This window comes from Balaenoptera musculus, chromosome 16, assembly GCF_009873245.2.
Source record: "Balaenoptera musculus isolate JJ_BM4_2016_0621 chromosome 16, mBalMus1.pri.v3, whole genome shotgun sequence".
In the NCBI taxonomy this organism is placed as follows: Eukaryota; Metazoa; Chordata; class Mammalia; order Artiodactyla; family Balaenopteridae; genus Balaenoptera; species Balaenoptera musculus.
In genome coordinates this window covers 20,907,516-20,933,920 of record NC_045800.1, presented here as the reverse complement: position 1 = coordinate 20,933,920, position 26,405 = coordinate 20,907,516, and the positions used below count along the sequence as shown (strand labels likewise).

Sequence of the window (26,405 nt, the reverse complement as noted above, 5' to 3'; positions counted from 1 at the left end):
ATAGGGTCTGAGCACATTCAGTATCTTTATTCTCCCCAGTTTTCTATCATTGGTTCTATTTGAAACTGATCTAACATGCAAGATACTGCCTGGTATCCATTGGGAACCAAGTATTTTGTTAATTATTATAAAAACATTGTTGCAATTATAAGACATATGTGATTTACTGCAAGATGAAGAAGCCAAGTTAAGACAAGGACAGCCTATAAGAGGGAGAAGGGCTGCAAAGTGAAAATGGTATTACCTGATGCCCACATCACAGAATTACATGAGTAGTTAGCATGTTATTTCTTTTCAACACAATACCAAGTTGAAATGGCTATGCATTTCTTTTTTTTTTCCTTCAAATACTCTGTACAATCAGATTTGTTGGTACAAAGTAACTAAAAATGACACAACCTAGACATAGGAGTTATAGAATCAGAAGCAGCATTGCACAATGGTTAAGCACATGGTTGTGGGGATGACTACCTAGGTTCAAATTCTGCCTTCTCCATTGTCTGATCAGCATGCAAAACATTTGGAGATACTTGTCCATAAAGCAGCAGAAGAGAGGTTTTAAATGCAAACTACGTCATGTTGCAACTTTGCTTAAAACCTTTCAGTGGTTTCCCATTCCATACAATGAAATCCCAAATCCCTACAATGGTCCATGGGATCTTGAGTGAGGTGAACTCTGACTATATATTCAAGGCATGATGCCCCTGCCCCCCTTACTCAAGAGTGTGCTCCAGCCTCCCTGGTCTATCAGTTCTTACACTGTTCAAAGCATTGTTCCCTTCTCATTGCATTTACACGTGCCTTTCACCTGCTTGAGCGCTTGTGCTCACATTCTTCACACGGCTCCTCTCATCTTTTAAGCTGATCACTGGCAATACTAAATGTTCCCTTCTTAATGATAACATTTCTAACACCATAGCCAACATAGATCCCTCACTAGTTTTGTCCTATTTTATCTCCTTAGTGTCTGTAAAATTTGCAGTCATTTCCTTTGACTCTGTGTTTTGTCTGTCTTTTCTGCCAGATTGAAAGCTCTTTAGAACAGAGACTACGACTGCCTGTCAAGCTCTGATCCCAGTGCTCGCTCAGTATCTGACCCCCTGTGATGGTCACTAAATAATGGTCGACTGACTGACGCCTGTACAGCAGCTCAATCTCCAAAAAATCACTACCCAATATTCTCAAAACTTCATTATGTGCCAGGAACTTGCTACATGTTTTGCATGTACTATCTCATTCATTTTTACAAAAACTGCCTGAGGTAAGTACTATTACTTAAGTAATAATAGTACTCAAGCAATTTAAGTGATTACCCTGGTCCCAGAACTACTTAGTGTAGAAGGCAGGGTTAGAACTCGGGCAGTCCTTCCCACAATCCATGCTTCACTATTATAACAATTGGGCAGTTATAATTTCCAGCCCTCTTTAAGTTCTGAGTCATTTTTTAGTTATTTTGTACAAACAAATCTGATTGTATAAAGTATTTGAAGGAAAAAATTGTGTTTGCCATTTCAGTTTGCTACTGTGTTGAAAGGCCAGTGATCCAGGAAATAGCACGGTTGCTGATAGTATAATTCTACAGTGTGAGCACAGGTGACAGCCTTCTCATTTTTGCTCCCCTTCCTCCCCTTGTAGGTCTCCCCGTTCTTGATGGATAATTTGGCTTTGTCTTGCACCCAGTCACATAATATGTCTTATAATGTGTTTTGTATTTCAAATCAGTTTCAAATACAACCAATGATAGAAAACTGAGGAGAACAGAAATACTAGATATGTTACAAATCATGTTGAACAAATGATGAATTTTTAAAAAAGAATACTCTAAGATACTATCATCATTACTTGTGACTGTATACACAGGTCCTTTTTAAATATACATCACTTGGGCTTCCCTGGTGGCGCAGTGGTTGAGAGTCTGCCTGCCAATGCAGGGGACACGGGTTCGGGCCCTGGTCTGGGAGGATCCCACATGCCGCGGAGCAGCTAGGCCCGTGAGCCACAACTACTGAGCCTGCGCGTCTGGAGCTTGTGCTCCGAAACGGGAGAGGCCGTGACAGTGAGAGGCCCGCGCGCACTGCAATGAAGAGTGGCTCCCACTTGCCGCAACTGGAGAAAGCCCTCGCACAGAAACGAAGACCCAACACAGCCAAAAATAAATAAATAAATAAATAAATTTAAAAAAAAAAAAAAAAAAAAAAAATATACATCACTTGATTTTAATCCTTGCTAAAAAATAGCTTGGATTTTATTTGAATTGACAAAGCACAAAATATGCTTGCCCATCAATGTCACTATAGCTCTTCACTTGACTCTGGAAAAACGTATTTATTCCTCTGGAATAAAAGGAATAATGATGGGGAAAAGAAGACTATAAATGCAATGATCTGTAAACTGTATTTGCTGTTTTTATCATTCATGGTGGTATCAAATGATGGCTTCCAAAAAAAAGCACTTTTTCCAAATGGTAAATAATATGATAAATACATATTAATTTGAAGATATCCCAAGTTAAACAAAATAAATATTGCTTTTTAAAATTTTATTTTGAAAATTATAAAGGACATCCATAAGTACCGTAAAATTTAATTTGATTTAGAAGAGGCCACCTGATTAGAGAATTTTCACTGTACAAGTTTTGGGAGGTAAGTCAAAACAATGACTGAGCAATCCCTATGTAAGATTTTTGTAAATATGTTCCCTTTCCCAATCATGTCCATTGCAAATAATAGACTGGAGGTAAGATCTTCCATTTCAGCTCACAAATGATCAACAGCATGGCTGAATTTGCTTTTATCCATCTATTATCTCAACATCTAATAAACACCTACTTGGCTGCAGGAACTGCTTCTCTAAGACTCATATACCTATACCCTTGACTATAAATCACATATTGCAAGATATTAAAAATGAAATCCAACCAGGCACCAATTGACAAGACATGAGAATTTCCAAAGTGCGGTTTCAAATCATCATAAGCAGATGTTAAAAGGCAATTCTTTGAATCAAGTCTAGAACTTTTGGATTCCTCAGGTAGATAAAATCTATAAAAAGGGGTTGGCAAGTGAAAGAAGAGAGGGTTTGGTAAGAAGTATTTGAGAAGAGTTTTTCTTTAGAAAGAGCTGTTGTGCCCTGATTTGCCCACCACCTCACAGGAAGGTCTCATCTCATTCCCAGTGAAAGAGGTCACCCTGCATCTAGGCTGGTGTGACTCCCACAAAGGACAGAAGGAAGGTCCAAGCCGTGCTACTTTGTTGGACATCCAGGAGAGGGCTGCTAGTCTGCAATCAGCCTACCTCTAAGAGTTGGTGAGAACAGGGTATTTCCTACAGATAGTTGGAGGCCATCTGTAAAGGGGAAGAACCAACCTGGGTTCATAATGGGTCTTGTCCAATTGGGTCACTTGGGATGCACAAATCCCTGTAACAAGAAACTAAGGGGGAGGCTTTGTATTCCTAGGAATTGCTTAATTTATGGAAAATTGTCATCCATAAAATGATGCATCTGCTTACCCAGGTCACATGAACTTTAGTTGGAAAGAAAAACCACAAACTATTAAAGAGTCTCTGGCAGCACCACACACACACACACACACACACACACCAGCTTTAAACATCTTTGAGGCCCAGAGACCATAAAAACAACCTACAATTGTACCATTTAAATAAAAGATTTCACTTTCCTTTAATACTTCACACTCACCCTTCCCAGACTCTGTAGGTGTCAGAATGTGCCCAGCAAGGTCGGGTGAGGGTTGAAAAGAACAAATAAAGAATTAGACAAGAAGCTTATTATTCTCTTTTGCCTACTGCAGGCTTCCATTTCCCCTGAAGTTCTCACTGAAGAAGGAGAGGTTATAATGCTCAATAAAATTCAGAGTTTTCATTAATATCTTTGATTGGACATTCTGATCTCTGTCAAAAAGTGTGCATAAAAGGTGCTGGTGTGGAAGTTTTCATCCAAGGGCAGAGAAAAATCACCCTGACTTGAATATATTTTAAAGGGATGGTGGAAAATAAAGTTGTGTTTTGATGATGTCAGTTGTTGCCCTTTATCATCATACTGGTTTCACATGCATTGACACTTAAGAATTTTGCTTCAATTCTAAGCTGGCTAGAGAGGCAGAGCTAAGTCAGGACTGTGCCTTGAAGCCTGTTCCACAGCAAGTACAGATGTGACAGGAAACATTGACTGTGAATTTAATTACAAAATCATTTGTAAAATTAAGGAAGTAATGAATCTAGATTTTCCATATTTGACCTAGTCCTTTCTTTCTTTTTATTTTATTGAAGTATGGTTGATTTACAATGTTGTGCCAGTCTCTGCTGTACAGCAAAGTGAGTCAGTTATAGACATATAGACATTCTTTTTTTATATTCTTTTCCATTACGGTTTATCACAGGATACTGAATATAGTTCCTTGTGCTATATATTAGGACCTTGTTGTTTATGCATTCTAAATGTAACAGTTTGCATCTACCAAACCCAAACTCCCAGTCCATTCTTCTCCCTCCCTCCCTCCCCCTTGAGCTCTAGCTCTGTTACCTATTCCACAGAACTTAGCTTTTACATCTGTGTAATTACAGGCTGGACTAACTTATCTTTAAATAATGATGGGTATGAGCTTATAAATGCTTATCCAAAAGAATTAATGAGTAAGTGGTAAATTCAGTCCTGGATCTTGCCATTAACTTATAGTGTGACCTTTTCAAGTTTCCTAATTTTTCTATATCTTAATTGACTTCTCTCTCTCTCTATGTATATATCTTCATTGCATTCCTATAAGGTGGATGTGCAGCTCTAAAAATAATACTACTAATAATAAAGCATTTTTGAAAATTTCAAAACCTTATGCAAACACTAGATACTGGGAATTAAGATGGCTATCGTAAAATTGTGTCAGATGTATGTATAACTGATTCACTTTGTTATAAAGCAGAAACTAACACACCATTGTAAAGCAATTATACTTCAATAAAGATGTTTAAAAAAAAAAATTGTGTCAGATGAACACTGATTTATTTGAAACCTTCCAGAAAACAACCAAAGCTGGGAAGAGAGGTTTAAAACTATTCACACTCCACTCCCACACTCCATTTTTCTCCTTATCCAGATAGCATATCCTTCCTTTCACTATTTCATGCAGAGAGGTTCAACAAAAATCCTTTGCCAGCAATTCCAGTTTCACAATTCTTATAATTGTATAATTATTCCACTTAATCTACTCATGTTAATATAAAAGCAGATGACAAAATTTTTGATCATTAATTGTACTAGCAGAAAGAAAATATTTGCTCTAAATGTTGAAAGGGAGACTACTCACATCTTAAGTTAGGAGCTGTTGCTCAAGTGTTATATTTTAATTATTCTTGTTTTTTAAGTGACATCAGCTGTTTGACTGCTGGAATTATCATAATATATGAGGCTAAAATACATTGTAATGTTTATTTCGCTAGTGGATTTGTGATCTCTGCTAACACAGAAATCAAAACAAGAAAATGTCTTTAAAGAATAAAATTGAATAATTCAGTATCCAGAGTGGGTGTGGGATAAACATAATGATATTACATGCACAAAGTTTTCTCACTTGACTTATTAAATAGTAATCTTCTAGATTTTTCTTTCATGTATAATTTTCTTGGCAATTGACCTATTTGCAAGTTCAAAATCCCTACAGTGGCTCACAAACTCAATTACAATTTTATGGGTTTTTTTTTTTTTTTTTTTTTTATAAAAGATTCTTAATAAGATAGGAAATTTACATATTATTTCTTTAGAATTTTGACAGATCTGGGTCTCATATTTCTCCTGTATCTGTAAAATGAAAAATTATTTGAACCAATAAACTAATTTTTCTCTCATCTAATTCCTCCTCTTGTAGCTTATAAAATAAGATTCTGACATGTATTTCTTTTCTACGACTTAGGTCAGCTCTCTCTGAAAGTTGTTGATACTTATCACTATTCCCAGAATACTACAGTCTTTTGGGAGAGCTGTGTTATTTAGTAACGGGTCAATATTTTTAATTAGTTCTGGAGGAGGCATTTGGCATATTTATGTTGCCTGCTATTACTAGAATTATTGTTTGTTTAATACTCTCAATATTGTAAGCTATGATATATGAAGTTTATTTCTGGTTTCCTACTGTTCACCTTCCCAGTTTCCCCTGTACACCTGGTCTCCACTGAAGAGACTTAATGCCACCCATGAAATGCATGAGTTGGGAGAACTGCAGTATCTCCTGGGGCCTTGACCCAAGGGCTGGGCCCTCCATGCTGAGAGGATCACTGGGTTCACTTCTCTCTTTCCTGCAAGCAATAATGACTCTTGCTGCAATTCCCAGAACTAAACCTTGGCATGTGTTAAAGAAAAAAAAATATTCAATGACACTTGTTCAACATGGTAAGGCAGACTTGATTCAGGACCGTTGGGAGAGGTATAGGGACCACTGCAGTGAGATTTTGCAGTGGGGGAGAAAGACTGGGCTCAACTACAAACAGAGTGTGGACAGGTGGGAATTTATAGCCAGGGAACACGGTGGCAGTCAGTGGATGGAAAATTATTAAGAGGAAACGTTAGCGGTAAGGAGAGTTCTGGCTAAACTGACCTAACCGGATTCTTGCTGAAGACAGGCCAGAGGAATCAGACATCATCTGGGGAACAGCAGAGAGTGAGGAACCTGATCAGCTATCGAGGGTGATCAGATATCAAGGGTCGGGGGTTCTAGTTAAAATGACTTGGCAGGGGTTTTGCTAAAACTAGATTTACAAAGAAATGCACAGATGGGCCTAGGAGAAGGTTGAGGACCCTGACCAAAGTTTGGTCAAGCAAGGAATTATTCTCACACACAGAGATAGTGGTCACTCACCCTGTCTCATGCATTTCTTTTATAAAGAAGAAGGTGTGAAGTGTTGAGTCACACTCCTTCCAAAAAAAAAAAAGTCCTCTAGACTTGGCTTCAGGGGAAAGAAAAGGATTTTTGTAAAATAGAAAAGGCTGTTTTAAAAATAGCTGTGTTAAAAAGCAGCCCAGCTGGAGATGAATAGCCATGTAGTCTGAGAGTCATTTTCCTCACTTTGCACATAACGTGTTTGTTTTTTTCTTTACTGAAATTATTGAAAATGTGTGAATGATTGAGAAGTTTTGAAGTATTCAGCTCAATAAAAAAGTGGAAAAATGAAATGAAATTATGTACTAATTTGATTGAAGATATCATAGTTACTAGGAACCAGAACTCCATCTAATGGCAGAGACAATGAGCAGGATTTAAAAATGCTCTCCACACCCTATTATCAAGGATAGATTGTTTAGAGGTTAAAAGTTTGAACTCTAGATTCTGACCAACCCAGGTCAGAATTTTTGCTTCCCTATTTCCTTGCTTTGCATACTCAGAAGAGTTGCTTAATCTCTCTGCCTCCGCTTATTCCAGAGGCATCTTGGAGGAGATAAAGGGGAACATCCACCTACCCCTAGCACATTCCCCCAAAGCAGTTCCTTTTCAAACAGTTTCAAGGTTACTTCTTGGCATAAGAGTTATTAAAACTGTGATAAAAAGAAAGCCTTAGAGGAGACAATTTACTGTATTATTGAGGCCAACTGAGAGAACTAGGATTCATATTGAAGGTCAGGGACTTAAATAATTTAAAGATTTAGGGATGAATGGCAAAATGATTTCTGCCTGTAAGGAAGGTACAGTCCAGCAAAAGTAGGATGATGTTATTGAAGACAAACTGTCCCATCCATGAGATACAGAAAATTTGAGGAACTCAGGGAAGACAAAAAGATCAATGGCAATTTAGGGACAGTCATTGGAAAGCCCAGTGGAAGAGGGTTTGTTAGATATGAAGATTATATTGGATTTCAACTATGAAAAAGGACAATGTGTTTTGTTTGGAGTCATCACTAACGAGTTTTATTTGGATTCTTTAGTATGGTGGATCTAGCAAAAAATTAAACTACAAATCTCTCTTGACTTATGGTAGGGTTACCCATGGTTAATTGAAAATGTTACAGTTGGAAAATGCATTTAATGCCTAACCTACCAAACATCATAGCTTAGCCTTGCCTACCTTAAATTTGCTCAGAACACTTACATTAGCCTGTGGTTCGGCAACATCATCTAACACAGAGACTATTTTATAATAAATTGTTAAATACTTCATGTAATTTATTGACTACTTTACTGAAAGTGACAAACAGAATGGTTGTATGGGTGCAGAATGGTTATAAGTATATTGGTTGTTTACCCTGATGATCACGTGGCTGACTGGGAGCTGCAGCTTGCGGGGGCTGCCCAGCATGCCAACAGAGTATCATGGAAGAGGGCATCCTATGGTATATCGCTAGCCCGGGAAAAGATCAAAGTTCAAAATTTGAAGTGCAGTTTCTACTGAATACATATTGCCTCATAAATCAAACCATCCTAGATTGAGGACTGTCTGTACTTCCTCAGGAGATGGCTTATTGGGTTTAACTAGAAAGAGTATAATTAAAAGTAATAGGCTCAGAGTCTTCGTCAGAATGCCCTTGGTACTGAATAATGCTCATAAACAAATGATAGTTCAAATATTTGTTTTGTAACCCATGAATAAAAGATTAAATGCACAAATTTGATAAGATTCTTATTTCCAATGCTTTATCACATATGAGAATATCATATAATCCTATATTATGAAATAGTGAGATCTCATGGTCATTAAAATACCCTAGATGTTAAGGAAATGGCCACTTATCTACTTATTCTATGTAATAATTATGCTATTGCCTTAGAATTTTAAAATTACATTATTTCTCTCTCCCTTTCTCTTTATCTCTGTCTCTGTTTCTCTCTCTCTATATATATAGATAACTACATGTGTATTTAAATATAAATAAATTATATAAATCATACATGATTTACGTATGTAGGATTACATATATATGTACATATATTTTACACATATATGTAAGGTTTTAGAGCAGGAGCGATGTTCTAGTAATGTCATGTGTGACCCAGAGCAGAGTCTGGAAACTGAGTGAAACTGACTACCCCAGGTGAAAATGGATCTGGCCACCAGACCATCTCTAGATCTTTAAACTATAGCTGAATAAATTTATTAACCATCAGTGTTTGTATCATACTTTCAAGTAAGATCAACTGTTTGAACATCTACCAAAAAGTTTTTTTTTTTGCATTATTTTTACCACATTTTTTTGCATTATTTTTACCACAAATTTAATATCTCTGAAGTTCTGAAATCTAGTACAGGTGGTTGACTGTCAAGGATTAACTGAGTATTGATTTTAAATGACATCTCAGTTGAATATGGTGGCTAACAGGCATATAATAAGAGATAAATAAAGGAAAACGTATTATTACACTTTAGTCAAGATTACTTCTACTTGTTTCAATCCTGTGTAATACGGTCTTCAAAAATATTACGCTGGCTTTGTTTACTGACATAATTTGTGCCAATCCTTATCTAGGCCAAAAACTCGGCGGTGGCAGGGAATATGTTTGTTTATCTTTCAATGTTTTATCCCTAGTTCCTGGTAAAATATCTGCCACACAGTTTCACACATAAATTTCTAAACATTCAATAGACTTTAATAGAAATGAACTTCTAAAAACTGAATTTATTACCAATGTTTCAATGGGAGAAAAAGAAAGTGAAGAAATGATAGTGAAATCACAAGAAAAAAAGAATCACCTCAGAGAAGTCATGGCACAGATATCAGTATTTTTAGAGTCAAATGATTAGAACAAAAGAAATACATAAATGGTTTCAGTAATTTACAGTGAAGGCTCCTATCCTGTGCCTACTTTAAGTCATGCCTAATATTATATATCATATAGTATTTTTAGCTACTTTTGAGATATAATTCCTATACCATGAAATTCATTATTTTAAAGTATAAAAGTTTTAAAAATTCAGTGGTTTTTAGTATTCACAAACTTATGCAAGCTCCAACAATGCGTACTCCCAAAATATTATTATTGCCTCCCAAAAACCCCTTTGTGAATTAGCAGTCACTCTGCATACTTCTGTAACCTCAACCTCAGGTAATCGCTAATGTACTTTCTGCCGCTATGGGTTTCCCTATTCTGGACATTTCAAATAAATAGAACCATACAATATTTGGCCTTTTGTGCCTAGCTTCTTTCACTTAGTTTAAAGTATTCAGGTTCATCCATGTGGTAGCATGTATCAGTATTTCATTATTTTTATGGCTAAACAGTATTCCATTGTATTGGTACATAGCATTTTTTTTATCTACTCATTATTGAACCTTCAGATTGTTTCAACTTTTGGCTATTATGAATAATGCTTCTATAAACACTCATGTACAAGTTTTCGTGTGAACAATTTCTTTTGACTATATACCTAGGAGTGGAACTTCAGGGAAATATGGTAATCTTATGTTTATATTTTTGAAGCAATTCCAAACCAATTTCCAAAGTCACTGGTCTATTTTAAATTCCTACTACCAATGTATTTGGGTTCCAATTTCTGCTCTTCTTGTCCTAGATTTGTAATTATCCATTTTTTTTTTAAATTATAGCAATGATAGTGGGTATAAAGTGATACTTTGTGGTTTTAATTTGCATTTCCCTAATGACTAATAATGTTGAGCATCTTTCATGTGATTATTGGTCATTTGGATAACTTCTGTAGGTAAACTGATGTTTTCAAATACTTTGCCCATTATTTAATAGGGTAGTCTTTTTATTGTTGAGTTGTATGAGTTCTTTACATAGTATAGGTAGTAGTCCCTTGCATATATTTTATTCCATTATCTGTTTTTTAAAAAAAATTCTTGATAGTACCATTTGAAGGACACATGGTTTGTTTTTTACGAAATCCAATATAAATATCTTTTTTTTATTTTTTTTGCTTGGGCATTTTGGTGTCATATCTAAGAAACCTTTGCCTAGTCCATGGTCACAAAAATTAAAGTCCATATTTTACATTTTTAGTAATTACATTACGTTCTTAATGCATTTTGAATGAATTTTTGTGCATGGTGTAAGGCTGAGATCCAATTTTGTATTTTGCATATGGAGAGCAAGTTGTCTCAGCACCACTTGTTGAAGAAATAATTCTTTCCTTAAGTTATGATTAAGTTAGATTGGCATCTTTGTCAAAAATCTGTTGACCTTAAATGCAAAGGTTTATTTCTGAACTCTCAATTCTGTTTCATTGATCTGTGACTATGCTTATGCCAGTACCACACACTCTTAATCACTGTTGTTTTGTAGTAATTTTTGAAATTAGAAAACATTATTCCCTCAATTTTAATCTCATCTCTCTTTTTGTTCAAGATAGTTGTAGATATTCTGGTTCTACTGAAAATACACATGATTTTTAGGATCAGCTTGTCAATTTCCACACACACACAAAAGAAACCAGGCTTGTGATGTAGGATGTGTTGGATTTATAGTTCAATATGGGGAGTAGCATTATCTTAATATTAAATTTTCCAATTCATGACATGATATATTTCTCCATTTATTTAGGTCTTCTTGAATTTATTTCAGTGATGGTTTGTAGTTTTTTTTTTTTTTTTAATTTTTATTTATTTATTTATGGCTGTGTTGGGTCTTCGTTTCTGTGCGAGGGCTTTCTCTAATTGCGGCAAGTGGGGGCCACTCTTCATCGCGGTGCGCGCGCCTCTCACTATCGCGGCCTCTTGTTGCGGAGCACAGGCTCCAGACGCGCAGGCTCAGTAATTGTGGCTCACGGGCCCAGTTGCTCCGCGGCATGTGGGACTTTCCCAGACCAGGGCTCGAACCTGTGTTCCCTGTATTGGCAGGCAGATTCTCAACCACTGCGCCACCAGGGAAGCCCCTGGTTTGCAGTTTTAAGTGTACAAGTTTTACAAGTTTGTTAAACTTATTCCTAAGCATTTTATTGTTTTATGATGCTATTGTAACCACTGCTTGTGTGTAGAAATACAACTGATATTTGTATATCTATATAATGTCTATCTTATAACATGAAACCTTGCTGAAGTAGTTTATCAGCTTTAAGAGTTTTGTATGTGAATTTTTTAGGATTTTCTATATACAAAATCATTTATCTGTGAATAGAGAAATTTTTTTACTTCTCCTTTTTCAGTCTGATGACTTTTATTTATTTTTCCTGCCTAATTGCTCTACTTAGAACCTTCAATATGATGTTGAATAGAGTGGACATTCTGGTGTTATATCTGACCTTAGGAGAAAAGCTTTCAGTCTTTCACCATTAAGGATGGTGTTAGCTGTGGGTTTTTCATAAATGCCTTCTATTAGCTTGAGAAAGTTTCCTTCTATTTAAAGTTTCATTGAGGTTTTTTAACATAGAAGGGGATTTGATTCTGTCAAATACTTTTTCCTGCATCAGTTGAGAGGATTGTGTGAGTTTTGTCTTTTATTCTATAAATACAGTATATTCTTTTCTTTAATTTTTTATGTTGAAGCCTCCTTGCACTACTGATCACTTGGTTATGGTATATAATCCTTTGTATATTTGACTGCATTTGGTTTGATCATATTTTATTGAGGAGTTTTGAGTTTACATTCCTAAGGGAGTCTGTAGTTTTATTTTCTTGTAATACCTTTGTCTGCTCAAAGGTAATACTGACTTCATAAAATAAGTTGGGAAGAATTTTCTCCTCTTCAATTTTGGAAGACTTTGTGAAGGGTTAGTATTAATTCCCCTTCAAACACTTTGTGGAACTCATCAATAAATCCATTTAATCCTGGACTTCTCTTTTTGGGAAGATTTTGACCACTAATTCAATTTTCTTTTCTTTTCTTTTTTTTGGGGGGGGGGTGGTTACAGACTGTCTAATAGTTTCCTGAGGCTTCTGTAATGAAGTAGTACAAACTCTGTAAATTAAAACAGGAGAAATTTATGTCTTCACATTTCTGAGTGCTAGATGTTTAAAATTATGCTGTTGGCAGGGTCATTCTTACTTGTCTTTTCTTAACTTCTAGAGGTTGGTTGCTGGCAATCTTTGGTGTTCCTCTGCTTGTAGCTGCATCACTCCAATGTCCATCTTCACATGGTCTTCCTTCCTCTGTGTGTGTCTGTATCCAAGACCCCCTCTATTGATAAGGACACTGCTTATTGGATTTAGGGCTCATCCTAGTCCATTATGACCACATCTTAACTTTGATTACATCTGCAATGACCCTGTTTCCAAATAAGTCCACATTTACAGGTTCCAGGTGGATATGAATTTTGGGAGGGACACTGTTCAACCCAGTAAAGTTTGCCGCTAGCCTCCAAAAATTCACATCCTTCCCATGTACAAAATACATTCACTTCATCCTAACATTCCCCAAAGCCCTACCCTATTGCAGGATCAACTCTAAGTCTAAAATCTCAGCTAAATATGATAAACTCAAAAAGTCCAAGGTCTCATCATCTAAATGAGGTATGGGTGAGACTTTGGGTATGATCTATCCTCAAGCAAAATTCCTCTCCATCTGTGGATCAATGAGACTAAAAAACAAGTTATCTGTTTCCAAAATGCAATGTTGAATCATGCATAGATAGAATAGATATTCACATTCAGAAAGGAAGAAATGGAAGGAATAAAGGGTAACATGTCCCAAACAAGTCTGAAAATCAGCAGGGGAAATTTTCATTAGATTTCAAGTCCTGAGAATGATTCTCTTTGGCTATATGCTCTGTTCTCCAGATCCCAAGGAATAGCCCCATGCTCTGGCCTATGGTAGCAGCCCACTGCTCCCCTTCAGCACTCAGAGATGGCACTGCCCTCTCAACTGTGAAGGTGTTGGTTGCCCTACCTCTTTGCCCATGGAAACAACTGGAGCCCTGCCCTCTGGATCTGCAGAGGCAGACATGACTTTATCCTCTCGACTGTTTCCTTCTTGTAGACTTTTGGAAGTCTGATAGCCTTCCTGCATTTTGTTCTGTCTCTGTATACTTCAGTCCAAGCTGGCAGTGTTTCTGTTGATATATCCTTCTCAAAACCTTTGTTGGTCTCCCATGGATGTAAAGTCAAAAGGATGCACACCATCTCTATGCTGGCTTCTGCTGAGATGTAAAGTCAAATCGTACATGATTAATATCTTCAGCAAAAGATTTTCTGGTAGTATTCTTAGTGTTCTCTCCAGAGCATGCCTTAGTATCTTTCGTAATATGGATAGGCCGAGAATTTTCCTGGTTCCTTTTTACATAATAGTCCTTTCCTCAATTCATCTCTTTCTTTTCACATTTTACTATAAGTAGCAAAGAGATATTGGGCTGTACCATGCCCACTTCTTGGAAATATCCTCAGCTAAATATCTAAGTTCATTGTTTAAAAGTTATACTTTCCGCCCAACATTAGAACACAGTTCAGCCAAGTTGTCTGCCACTTATAACAAGGATCACCTTTCCTCCAATTTCCAATAAGGTATTCCTCATTTCCATCTGAGATCTCACCAGAAGCACCTTTAACCTCCATATTTCTACCAAAAATCTCAAGACTATGTAGGCTTTCTCTAATACACTTTTCAAAAGTCTTTCAGCCTCAATACATTACCCAATTCCACTGCCACATTTTGAGATATCATATCGCAACATATCCACTTCTGATACCAAAATTTGTATTACTTTCTCAGACCTGCTGTAACAAAGTACCCACTTCTTTTTATTTTAGTTTCTTACAGTGGGATGTTAGATTATAAATTTGAGATCTTTCTTCTTTAATATATCTTTTTACATTATAAATTTCCCTGTAAGCACTGTGTTAGCTGCATTCCACAAGCTCTGGAACATTGTGTTTGTGTTTTCATTTATAGAAGAGTATTTTCTAATTTATCTTCTTTGATCCATTGATTATAAGAGTATTTGTTTAATGTTCCCATATTTGTGAATTTCCAAAATTTCCTTCTGTTATTGACTTCTAATTTCATTTCATTTTGCTTAGAGAATATAATTTGTATGATTATAATCCATTTAATTATACTGAGACTTGTTTTATGTGTTAGCGTATGGGCTACCTTGAGGAATGACTCCTGTGAACTTGAAAATAATATATATAATATATCTGAAATTGTTGTGCTTGTCAGTTTTTTCAGGTAGGTACAACAAAACACCACACACTTGGTAGCTTATAAACAACAGAAATTTATTGCTCACAGTTCTGGAGGCTAGGAAGTCCAAGATCAAGGTTCCAGCATGTTTGAATTTTGGTGAGAGCTCATTTTTGGTTCATAGCATGCTCCTTCTTGCTGTGTCCTCACATGGTGGGAGTGCTAGGGATCCCTGTGGGTTTCTTTTATAAGGTACTAATCTCATTCATGAAGGTTATACCCTCAAGCTTTAAGCATTTCCTAAAGGTCCCACTCCTAATACCTTCATCTTTCGGGCTTATAATTTAAGCATATGAATTTAGGGGGAACGGAAACATTCAGATCATAGCAGTGCTCTATAGTTATTTACTCAGTCTAGTTGGTTTACTGTGTCTTTTATATGTCTTATTACCTTGTTGATCTGTCTCGTTTTGTTATCTATTATTGAAAGTGAAGTATTAAAGCCTTCAACTTTTGATGTTCTTTCCATAATGATATATAGTTCTCATATTTTTTATTGTCTATCATGCACGGATTATTTTAGTTCTTTCAATATATTTAAAATACAGAAAGAGAGAACACATGCATTTGGGAAATAAGAAATGATACTTAGAAAGTTAAGTCTTTTGCTGTTGCATTCCTGACTTTTTGAGATAAAAATCAGAATGGGCAACAAATACTGTTTTCAATAAATTCTGTATCTTGGCTTTATTAAGGACAATTTCTAGTGATTGTTTATTTTTTCCTGTGTATGGTCCATACTTTGTTTTTTTGTGTGTCTTATACTTGTTTTGTTGAAAACTGAAGGTTTTAAATAATAAAATGTGACTATTCTGGATATCAGATTTTCCTCCCTTCCCATAAGCTATTGCTATTTATTGTTGTTTCTATTCTTGTTCATACTGTTTATCTGCTTAGTGACTTTGCTGATTTAACTTTGTAAAGTCTGTATACTTTGTCTTCTGTGGCCACTGTAGTTTCTGCTCAGATAGCTTAGTGTCAGTTAATGATCGCCAGATATTTCCCTAAATGCCTAGAATGAGTAAGTCCCCCAGACTATTTGACAAGGGGCTCTGTGTTCATGTTGGGGCATACCTTCAATGCTCAGGTAGGCAGTTTACAACTCTGCCTTCTTGCTTGTGCAGAGCTTCAAGGTCAGCCAGAGGTGAGGACTTAGGGCCTTCTCAGGTATTTCTTGAGCTTGTGCCTAGATCTTTGCATGTTCACGGACTATTAGGTTCTCAGGAATATGTCAGAACTTTACAAAGCTTCTACGGCCATCTCATTTCTCAGATTTCTCTCTCCCTCTCTTTTTTTTTTTTTTTTTTGTCAGTTTTTTTGTTGCTCCTGCAACGTTAAACAATTGCCACTGATTGCTTTTGACAATTATCCTGGGAGAAAAAGGTGTTCACATTAGGTGGGCTCTACATCAGGTCAAGTAAAGAACACTCTTGCAGATGGAGTTTTCTGGGGAAATTCTAAGTAAGTCAAATAATGACACTTCTCTAGGAATGGAGCTTTGTAGGAGCCTCAACCCAGTGTTTTAGAGGAGCTTCAACTCAGTTCTGCCCAAAGGGCTTTTAAGCTGCTGGTTTTTACTGTAATTATGGAGGTATTAGTTTTCAAGGGTACCACTGAGTCAGGTAGTGGAGGATGGGGATAGAGAAAGCTAAAACACCATAATACTTGTTATTCTTACTGAGACACAGCCTTTTTTTTTCTGGATTAAGTGTTTTATGAATTGTTGCAAGTATTTGATTAATTTCCAGATTTGTCAAAAAGTTGATATTCACAATGTTTGCCAGTGTTCTCTTTGATTTTATGAAGTAGAGAAGTTGTGAAAGTCCTTACTCCACCATTGTAACTGACGTTTTCTTCCTACCATGTTCTTTTGAATTACTATTCAATGATGTTGTCAGCATTTTCTTTTAGATGCTGAAAGAAAAGTGGGGAGTTGTACACAATGCTGTGAAAGTCATATTTTAAAATATCTCCTTCATTTAGTAAATATGTAACTGGATATATCATCTCATTGACTAAGCTTTCATATTTAAGAAAGAGCAGGAATGGCTTTATCTGTACAGAAATGATATAGGTAAATGTGGAATGTGCTTGAATGCTTGTCAGGACATGTTATGGCCTAGATATGTTTATGCCTTCGAAAAATGTGTAGAAATATTATCTTTCAAAATAAAAATTTTAAAAAATATCTTTTTTAAAGGACAGTTTTGTTTGCATTAAGATGATAACTTGAAAGCATTAACCTGAGTTTTTAGACCTATAATTTATTGTACTGTAAAATGAATATGCCATGTGCGTCTGTTTTAGAAACTGCATTATAAATATAACATGGTTTTCAAATATATCATGATTAAGAATATTTTTAGTATTAAACCAGAGATTAGTTTAGATGCTATCCTTCGTGGTAGAAGGATCTTGCCATGGGTGTGCACACCACAGTAGAGACTGGTGACAAAGGTCAAGCTGGTGGTATACAGGTGCACAGCTAGGGAGGCTAGACCCAAGTGTGCACATAGTGGTGGCAGTCAGCCATGAGGTTTCAGGCTGGCATCTCGCACCCATGTTGCCACAGAAGCCTGGGCTGGTGGCCTGTGTGAATCCCTGGCTCTGATGGAGGTGGCAAGGAGGGGGTGGGGAGGGAATTGGGTAGCTGGTGTTTGTGAACATGAATACATCTAGGACAAAGCATGGTGAAATCTGCATGGCGTCCATTATGGTTGTGCTGACCATTGGTTTCTACAGTGGCAAAAGCTACTAAGATCTCCTGCAGAGCTCATCACTGGGAACCACAGCTGCTGCTGCTGCATGGCTGATACCAGTAGCCCCTGCTCTTTTTTGTTCCTAGCCATCTCTATATATCAGAGATTTGCTGGTCTCTGGGTGGGGTGAAATCAAAGCAGGTCCTTTTTTTGGTGCCCCAAAAGAGTGGGGAAGCTGGTCACTCACTCCACTCTCTCTTTCCAGTCAGAGGAACTCTTTCTAGGTGGGGAGTTTCCTCTCAGCACTGAGCAGTGCTGGCCTGGGGAATGATGATGCCGGCAAAATGAAGCTGTTCTTCCTTCACTTTTTTCCTGGTTATTCTCAGGTTTTTTGTTCTGGTATGCTGCTGAAGTTTCTTAAGTAGACCCCTGTGTTCTTCCAGAGCTGTTTGTTTTTTTCCCATAAATAACTGTCAAATTGTCCATCTTTGTTGTGGAACAGAGGCTGGCATCTCCTACTTTGCCATCTTGGTGATGTCACTCTTTATTCAATTTAAATTGCGTACATTTTTTGCTTGGAAGGCATTTATAGAATTCTACTAGATTTTTCTCTAGATATTTTTATTTTAACATGCCATAATATTTCAGATTAATCATTTCCAATTGAAGGTTAGGTGGAAGCTACTCAATTTCATGGTTAAATTGATTTTGAAATATAGAAAATTTTTTTTTCATTTGGTGTGAGGTTTGAAACAAACTGTTGGAACTATAGCTTAAGCTTAGAAATTTGTAGATTGAGTACTGAAAATTTGTGTGATAGTGATAATTTTACTTCCTGTTTTAACTCTTGTCAGCATGGGAAGGTTACAACTCTGTTGACATTACTTGTATTTCAAACAACATTAGTTTTTATGGAAATGACTTTAAACCAATATAAGTTTCGTATATAAGCTATCTCTCACCTTGAAAGTTTAGATGGATTCACTAAGAAGTATTATCATCTGCAACAGAAGCTAGTTTCTAAAGCCAGTCAGTGTTTAACAATAATGATTGAGGGTAGTCCTTCTTATTCAAAAAAATTCAATTTGGGTCCTGCCATCAAAAATCACAAAAAAACTTCACCACTGGTAAACCATCAACCTGCTATGTGGTAAAGCCAAGTTAGGATATTCAACTCCTATTTCTTATGAAAATTCATGAAACGACAATGTTAAATCCACTAGAGCAGACGACGTTCACCATTGATACTACTGATTCAACAGGCTAAAGTATTTTCCACATAGTACGTGCTGATGAATAATATAATAAATAAACATACCTTTAAACAACTTACACTTTCACAAGCTTTGTAAATCTGTCCAAATGAGTCTTTTTATGCTTCACCCATACTTTTACCACCATGAGTTACAGCACATCATAGCAGATTTCACTTCAGGTTTTAATGAATTAGTATTTTCTCAACTTCTTTGAAAATATTCTTACCTGTGGTTATTCCATGCAGGCTATTCATAAAGGCTAATTCTTCAATCACTTCAAACTCAGTATTGACTCCTGGAAAAAAGTAAAATTTGTTAACTCATCAATAGTCAAAGAGAACAATTCAAAATCATCCAGCTTATTTTTAATTGACTACTGATTTGCTCCTAATATCCACAACTCTTCAATTTTTTTTTCACAGAAGGGCAAATAGGTTTTAACAATTTTGTTTCTCTCTGGACACATTTCTTTTGCTGTTGTAATCAGAGATGGTGTAACCCACAATTGGTAAACCATTTTCTTTGCTTGGCTAACAAATGAGTCACTCAGGCACTTTAGTTGTGGTCTTATTTTTATTTTTGTGAAGCAGTTCTGCTGTGATAAGATATTGTTTCAAATTTTCTAATTTTTCTGAACATTGCTTTCCAATATCCCACAATAGGGATATTGTCATGAGTGCTTAGTTTGCTAAAGTCAATGTATAATGAATTCTTTTAGAATAGCTGTAATGCCATTGCATAATAAACACAATTCTTTGACTTCTAATTCAATAACAAAATAATCCACACTATTGTGCCTTTAAATCACAACATTATTTTTGCTTCTTATTGTTATTTTGACATTGTTTATTATGCACTAGTAATAAAAAGATAAATAAAATATCTTGATATTTTTTTCCCTATTTGAGTGCCATATATGAGGCACCAAAACACTGTCAGTTATAACTGCATCGCTCAAGTTGTAGTGTGCCAAGCAGCAGGGCAAAGTGATGACAGAACCACATCTGGTCTCTGTTACAACCCTGCCACCATAGCAGGAAAACAGACATGGAGAATACATCTGAGCATAGCTGTATCCACATATGGTCTCTGTTACAACCACTCAACTCTGCCACTATAGTAGGAAAACAGGCGTGGAGAATACATAATGAGCACAGCGGTACTGTAATAAAACTTTATTTGTGGACATTTACATTTGAATTTAGCATAACTTTCATGGCTGAGGAAATATTGTACATCTTTGATTTTTTTTTTCTTTTTGGCTATTTAAAAGTAGCTCACGGGCCAAACAAAGATGGGCCAGATTGACCCCCAGTCTAGTTTGCAGATCTCTGGTTCAGAGTATGGATTTTGCTGTTGGTACTCTTGTCTCCACTTTCTTGAGCAGCCAAATTCTTGAATAATATATATAACCTTCAGTTTCCTCATCGATAAAATTGGGATAATAGTAATAACTCTGTCATAGGGCCATTGATAAAAAAAAATAAGTTTATATTTGTAAGATGCTCAGCCTGGTGCCAGGTACATAATAACATATGTTGATAGTAATCATTAATTTTGGTTTCTATTTCTGTTGGCTATGGACTTAGGGGTTAATTTAGTGGGTTTATTATCAATTAGCCCAGGCACAAAGATGTTTTTATTCTGAGAGATCTTCTAGAAAAATGAAATGCCAAATATTTAAACCTCAATTATTATTTCATGCCTGTTAGTTAACATACTTGCCTAGTTAATCATACTTGCCTAAAGTTGATGAAAGTACAGCATATGAGGACACATTTGTGGGCAATGTATGATTGTTTCACTTTGTTATTTATATCAAGAATCTACAGGGTGGGAAGTCTAGAGGGGTCCATCTTTTCCACCCACAGGGATGGCCTGGTTATATCAGGGGACACCCCCCCTCTATGACGCCCATAGATGGTCTTTAGCTAAGACCATCTCAATACTTTTAGCAATTATATATAAATAAATTCAATAGACGAATTCACAATTGTTACTCTAAGAGCCTCAAGTTGTATATATTCAGTGTAAAGTGGTTTGTCAGCCAACTAGTTACTGCAGTACGCTTACTTTGAAATGTCTAGCAAGTCTTGCGTGGAAAAGAAATGTAGATGGATTTGATTATTGTTTTCTATACAGAACAATAAAGCCTGGAAAGGGGGTTTTGAGTCCTTATTTATTGGTATAAATTGTCACAGAAGCAGGTGACATCCCTGGCTTGATCATTTGGAATATGTTTATACATTCAGCTCAATTACAGTTGGAGGGAGAGTAAGTTGGTCTCCAAAACTTGTGACCCCTACAGGGTAACCTTGGAGAGCTGTAATGATAGCATGTCACACTCTGCTCTTCAGTCCCAACCTATCTCAAGTAAATACAAGATGTAGATAAAAGCAATGTCTTTGATATGGAAATTTTTCTTTAATACACATCTTGGAGTTCCAACTTCCAAACACATTGTGCCTTTCCTGTATAGAAAGCTAACAATTTTAGCAGACACTATCTTCAACTAATATGAGAATTTCTAGAGCAGCCAAAATAGAAACATCCACACTTTACAATATACTGTAGTATTCAGCAAGACTACATGAAACGCACAAAAGGGCAGATTTGCTTTGTTAAATCCAGTTTATTTCATGTCTACTTAACACTAGTCCAATATAGCTCTGCCAATAATAATAATTTGAATGCAATTATAATTGCCCATCCTTCATTACCTGAGCCCTATTGTAATTTGTTTATAATCAGTTTACAGCAAGTTGATTGTTCCCCCTCCCTTTCAAATGTAGGGATAGAGATGGTTGAAAGAAAATTTGCCTATACAACTAAATTGCAGAGCTCAGTCCATCACAGCATCCAGGGAAACATAAGGATGTTAAACATAAATGCACATTACAATAGCTCATGTCCAGCCTAAATTGGCGCATTTATTTTCAATTGCATTTGATTATTCAAATGATGTTATTACCATGATCATAACTGTTTTAATTTGCCAGTATGGATAAATGGCTTCCCTTAAAAAAACAACCGTGGCTGCAAATATGAAGTGAAGATGATAATTTGCTCTGAGCACCTATTCGGAGGGCAATTAATCAGGCAAGTATCCTGTTCAAGAAGCTTGAAGCAGTGTGTTAGGCAGAGCCTGGATACTTACCACCAGGGAAGAAGATGTGGAAAGAATATTGAACTTGAAAATGAGCTCTGCCACTGAGTTCTTGCATGATATTGGACAAGTCACTCCACCTCTGTGCAGTTTTTATGACATGCATTTCTTTTTAATGCTGCCATGAGTTTGCTTAAATTGTCTCCTCTGCTGGGAATACCCGCCTCCCTTTTACCCAAGACCCACTTGGTTCTCTATTGTCTGGTCTTCATGTTTATTATTTATTTCAACTTCTGTATTCTTTAATTCTTATTAAACCTGATTCTCTTTTATGTTTCATTATCTCCCCTAAACTCCTAATATTTTTACCTATATAGTCATCATTTTCAGTGTACTTTTAACTAGCTTATCAAAGCCTTATTTTAAAGGCTTTGCTAATTTCAACGTTTGAGCAATTGTGAATCTCTTACTTTAAAGTATTATTCCTCTTCACTGTGGCTGGTATTTTCTGTTTCCTTCTCATGTCCAGTATTTTTTAAATTTATTTGAGACATTGTGGGTGATATATCAGAGAAACTGGTTTCTGCAATCCTCCTCTGAAGACAAATGCTATTGTTTTTCTATTGCCAGTTAAGTCGCTAACACATCAAACTGAGCTTATAGAGCAGAGGTCAGCAAACTACAGCCCTGGGCCAAATCTGGAGAACTATCTGTTTTTATAAATAAAGTTTTATTGGACCACAGCTACACCTATTTGTTTAGGTATTATCTATGGCTACTTTTTGGCTAGAATAGCGAGGTGAGTCATTGCTATGAAGACTGAATGAACTACAAAACCTATAATATTTTGTATCTGTCCCTTTACAGAGAGTTTTTTTTTACCAATTCCTGTTCTAGGAAATAAGCCTGACATGTGTATTTAAAAAAATACATATATATTCCCAGATGATTTTAATGTATAGCCTTTTATAGAAAACACTCCATTAACATATCTATAAGATCCCTTACATTTCTGAGATTCTTTAATTGTAGATCAGTGTAGATGTCGGATTATAAATTCATGAAAAAGAGCACGCAATTTTAATCTCAGAATAATGACACAAAATCTCCAGTCTCCTATTGGTTAACTCATACTGATATTGTTACTCTATTTTAAATATAAAAACAAAACAAAACAAAAAGGTCCTTTGGGAGTCCATGGATGCAAGAAAAACCATCTCAAAAATATTTCAATGTAGCTATGGTCTAAGATTCAGAGCATATTTATCATATTTCAATTTTTTTGGTTTGATTTGCTTTGTTTTGATTTTGTTTCTTTTGCTTCTTCCCAAACTAGCTGTTGTCTACATGGCTGGGAATATAGCACTTGGCCATTTGGAGGCAAAGAGATACTACAACCAGAGAACGCACTCAACATAATTTACTTTGGAAAAATACACTGGAATTTTCAGATGTCAATTTCAGGGATTGGGGACATAAATGAGATGGGAAATACTCATTAATCAAGCCTAAGCTGCCTGTTTCTCAAAGGACACAGAATCAATATAGGTCAAATTTTCTATTTCTTCAAAGCCTATCTCACTAAGCACCTTGAAAGAGACGTTATGGGCAGTTTTCCCATAGATTTACTGTTTGGCATGCAAGAATATCAACCTCTTTACATGTTGCGCAGAGAGAACTTTAAATTGTGAAACAGGTATGCCTGATTGAAGGGTAAAATCAATCAAACACCAGTTCTATTCTATGGGAATGCATTCTGTAATAAGATAGTGATGTGGGCGGGTGAATTTTGAATTTTCATGTTGTAAATGTTGATTTTAGAAAGAATGGTCCCATCACTTTCTACCCCTAAAACAGATACATAAACAAATAGAAAGAATGCCTTTTACCAACACAAAAGTTAAAATAATCAGGTAAAAATAATTTGAAATATATATGAAAGAAAAGAGTGATTGTACTAAATACACAAAGAGCTCCTACTATCAATAAGGAAATAAATATTATAAATTAATAGATTAATATCCAAAATATATGAAAAGCAAATACATTTAATACTAGTTTTCACTAGTGATACATGTTAATTTAAATGCCCACATTTATTATTAACATGTTCTATTAGAAAAAAATATCGCTGAAATATCGCTATTGAATTTTTCCCTAAAGATATATACATATTGAGAGCAACAGTACTCAGTGCTATAAAGAAATGAGTTATCAAGCTATGAAAACACATGGACAATTTCCAGATCCTCTATTTTCATATGCATTCTTTTCTGAAAATTGATCTTCCTTTTGGGAACTCTTGTGAGATGAAAGCACAGGGTTTCCCTTTCTATTTCTTCTCTCATAATCCTCATTTTCCTACCTCTTGCCCATCCTGGATCTAACTCTGGCACATCACCCTGGGCATACAAACTTTTAAGCTATCAACAAAGGGTTGATTCAAAGATATTGGTGTTGTGCTATGTGCCTCTTCCAGGACCTGTGTAATAAACTTCTTTATTTCAATTAAAAAAAAAAAGAAAAGACATGGAGGAAACTTAAATGCATATTATTAAATGAAAGAAGGCAATCTGAAAAGACTATATACTATGATTCCAACTATATGACATTCTGGAAAGGGCAAAGCTATGGAGACAGTAAAAAGATGAATGTTTGCTGGCTAGAGGCAGGGGGAGAAATGAATGGGCAGAGCACAGAGGATTCTGAGGGCAGTGAAAAACACTGTGATATTATAAGATGGCTGTAGGCCACTATACATTTACCCAAACCCATAGAAGGTACAACACCAAGAGTGAATCCTAAGGTAAGCTATGAACGTCAGGTAATGATGATGTGTGACTGTAGGTCCAGCCTTGGTAAAAAATGTACCATTCCTGTGAGTGATGTTGATAATGGGTGAGGCTATGCATGTGGGCTGGTGGTATATGAGAAGTCTCTGTATCTCCCTCTCAATTTTGTGGTAAACCTAAAACTGATCTAAAAAAATAAAGTCTTAAAAGAAAAGACGTACACATGTACATGTGTGTATATGTATATTACAGTACAACATTCTTTCAATGGAATTCAAAGTAATCACTATAATAATTCCTATTGATAATTTAAGTTATATTCTTTTTTCTCTAAAAATGTTAGTTAGCTAGCTGGAGAGTATATGTATTATTATATATCATTTCATATTATATAATTGTACATTATTTGATATGCATATATATAAAACCAGAAACATTTACACCACAAGGTGTTTACCTTTGTGCGAGGAGGTTATAATGATTTGTGTTTTCTTCTATGTGCTTTTGTTATGTAGTTTCCAAACTGTTTAAACTAAACATCAATTACTTTTATAATTATTTAAAGGCAATTAAAGCTATTTAGAAAATAGGAGAAACCATACTTCCTTCCAAGGTACTTTTCCCCTACCTACAGTTCCCTCTCTGTTTCTCTTTCTTAGAGGCAAAGATAAATGCGAGCGCCCTCAAGTTTAAGAAAAGTACAGTCATTTACTCTGACCCATCTCCGAAGTTCTTCGGACTGCCCTGGGCATGTGATGATATTCTTGTTAGAAGAAAAATGTGGATTTTCTAAGGATGAACTGGGAAGGCAAGTTGGGGCAGGAGGAAAAGCCATTGCCTTCAGAACTGAACAACTTTTCTACCCCAATTCCACTATTAACTGAGCAAGGCAATTTTCTATTTGAGAACTCATGGCTTTTATTTATGAAATAACTTTTGGCTAGCTCATCTAGAGCATGAGCTAGCCAAAATCAAGCTGGCAGCTTGATTTCTCAGTAATTGTGATTAAACCCAAATCTGTTGAGTTTTAAAACTGCATAAGCTATTTGTAAGAAAGTATTTTTTAGGGGTAACTTAATATAAAGGAAGCAACCTATTAACAAAATAGTATTTATAGTGTTTAAAAATGTGGAGTCTATAGAACTATCTCTTATCTATAGATATTAACCTATGGATAATACTTACAGAGCTATTTGGTAATGAGAGCCGACAAACTGGAAGATTCAATCAATAAAATAAAAGCTTTAGCAATAGTAATAGCAGTGATAATAATGCTAATAGTAGTAATGCAATTAAATATAGTTGAAAAACCCATCTATTTTACCTCTAGATATTTATGTGTGATGTTTTGCTTATGTTATCTTCCAAATATTCAATATGCTATGCCAAAGTAAGTAGACAAAACTAAATTAATAAAGCTAAATTAGCATGTATTAGTTCGTCATCAACATGACTTCCTGGCATTTATAAGCAAAGCATTTCTCC

The 26,405-nt window shown here is 35.8% G+C and overlaps 1 long non-coding RNA gene across 1 annotated transcript in view; it reads right to left on the bottom strand.

The window, feature by feature from the left end:
- The window catches only part of LOC118882714, a 129,160-nt gene that overhangs the window by 65,860 nt on the left and 36,895 nt on the right, over nt 1–26,405 (bottom strand). Inside the window, exon 2 of the long non-coding RNA XR_005016835.1 lies at nt 19,249–19,317. This is a non-coding gene — a long non-coding RNA (uncharacterized LOC118882714). The remainder of the gene's footprint in view (nt 1–19,248; nt 19,318–26,405) is intronic.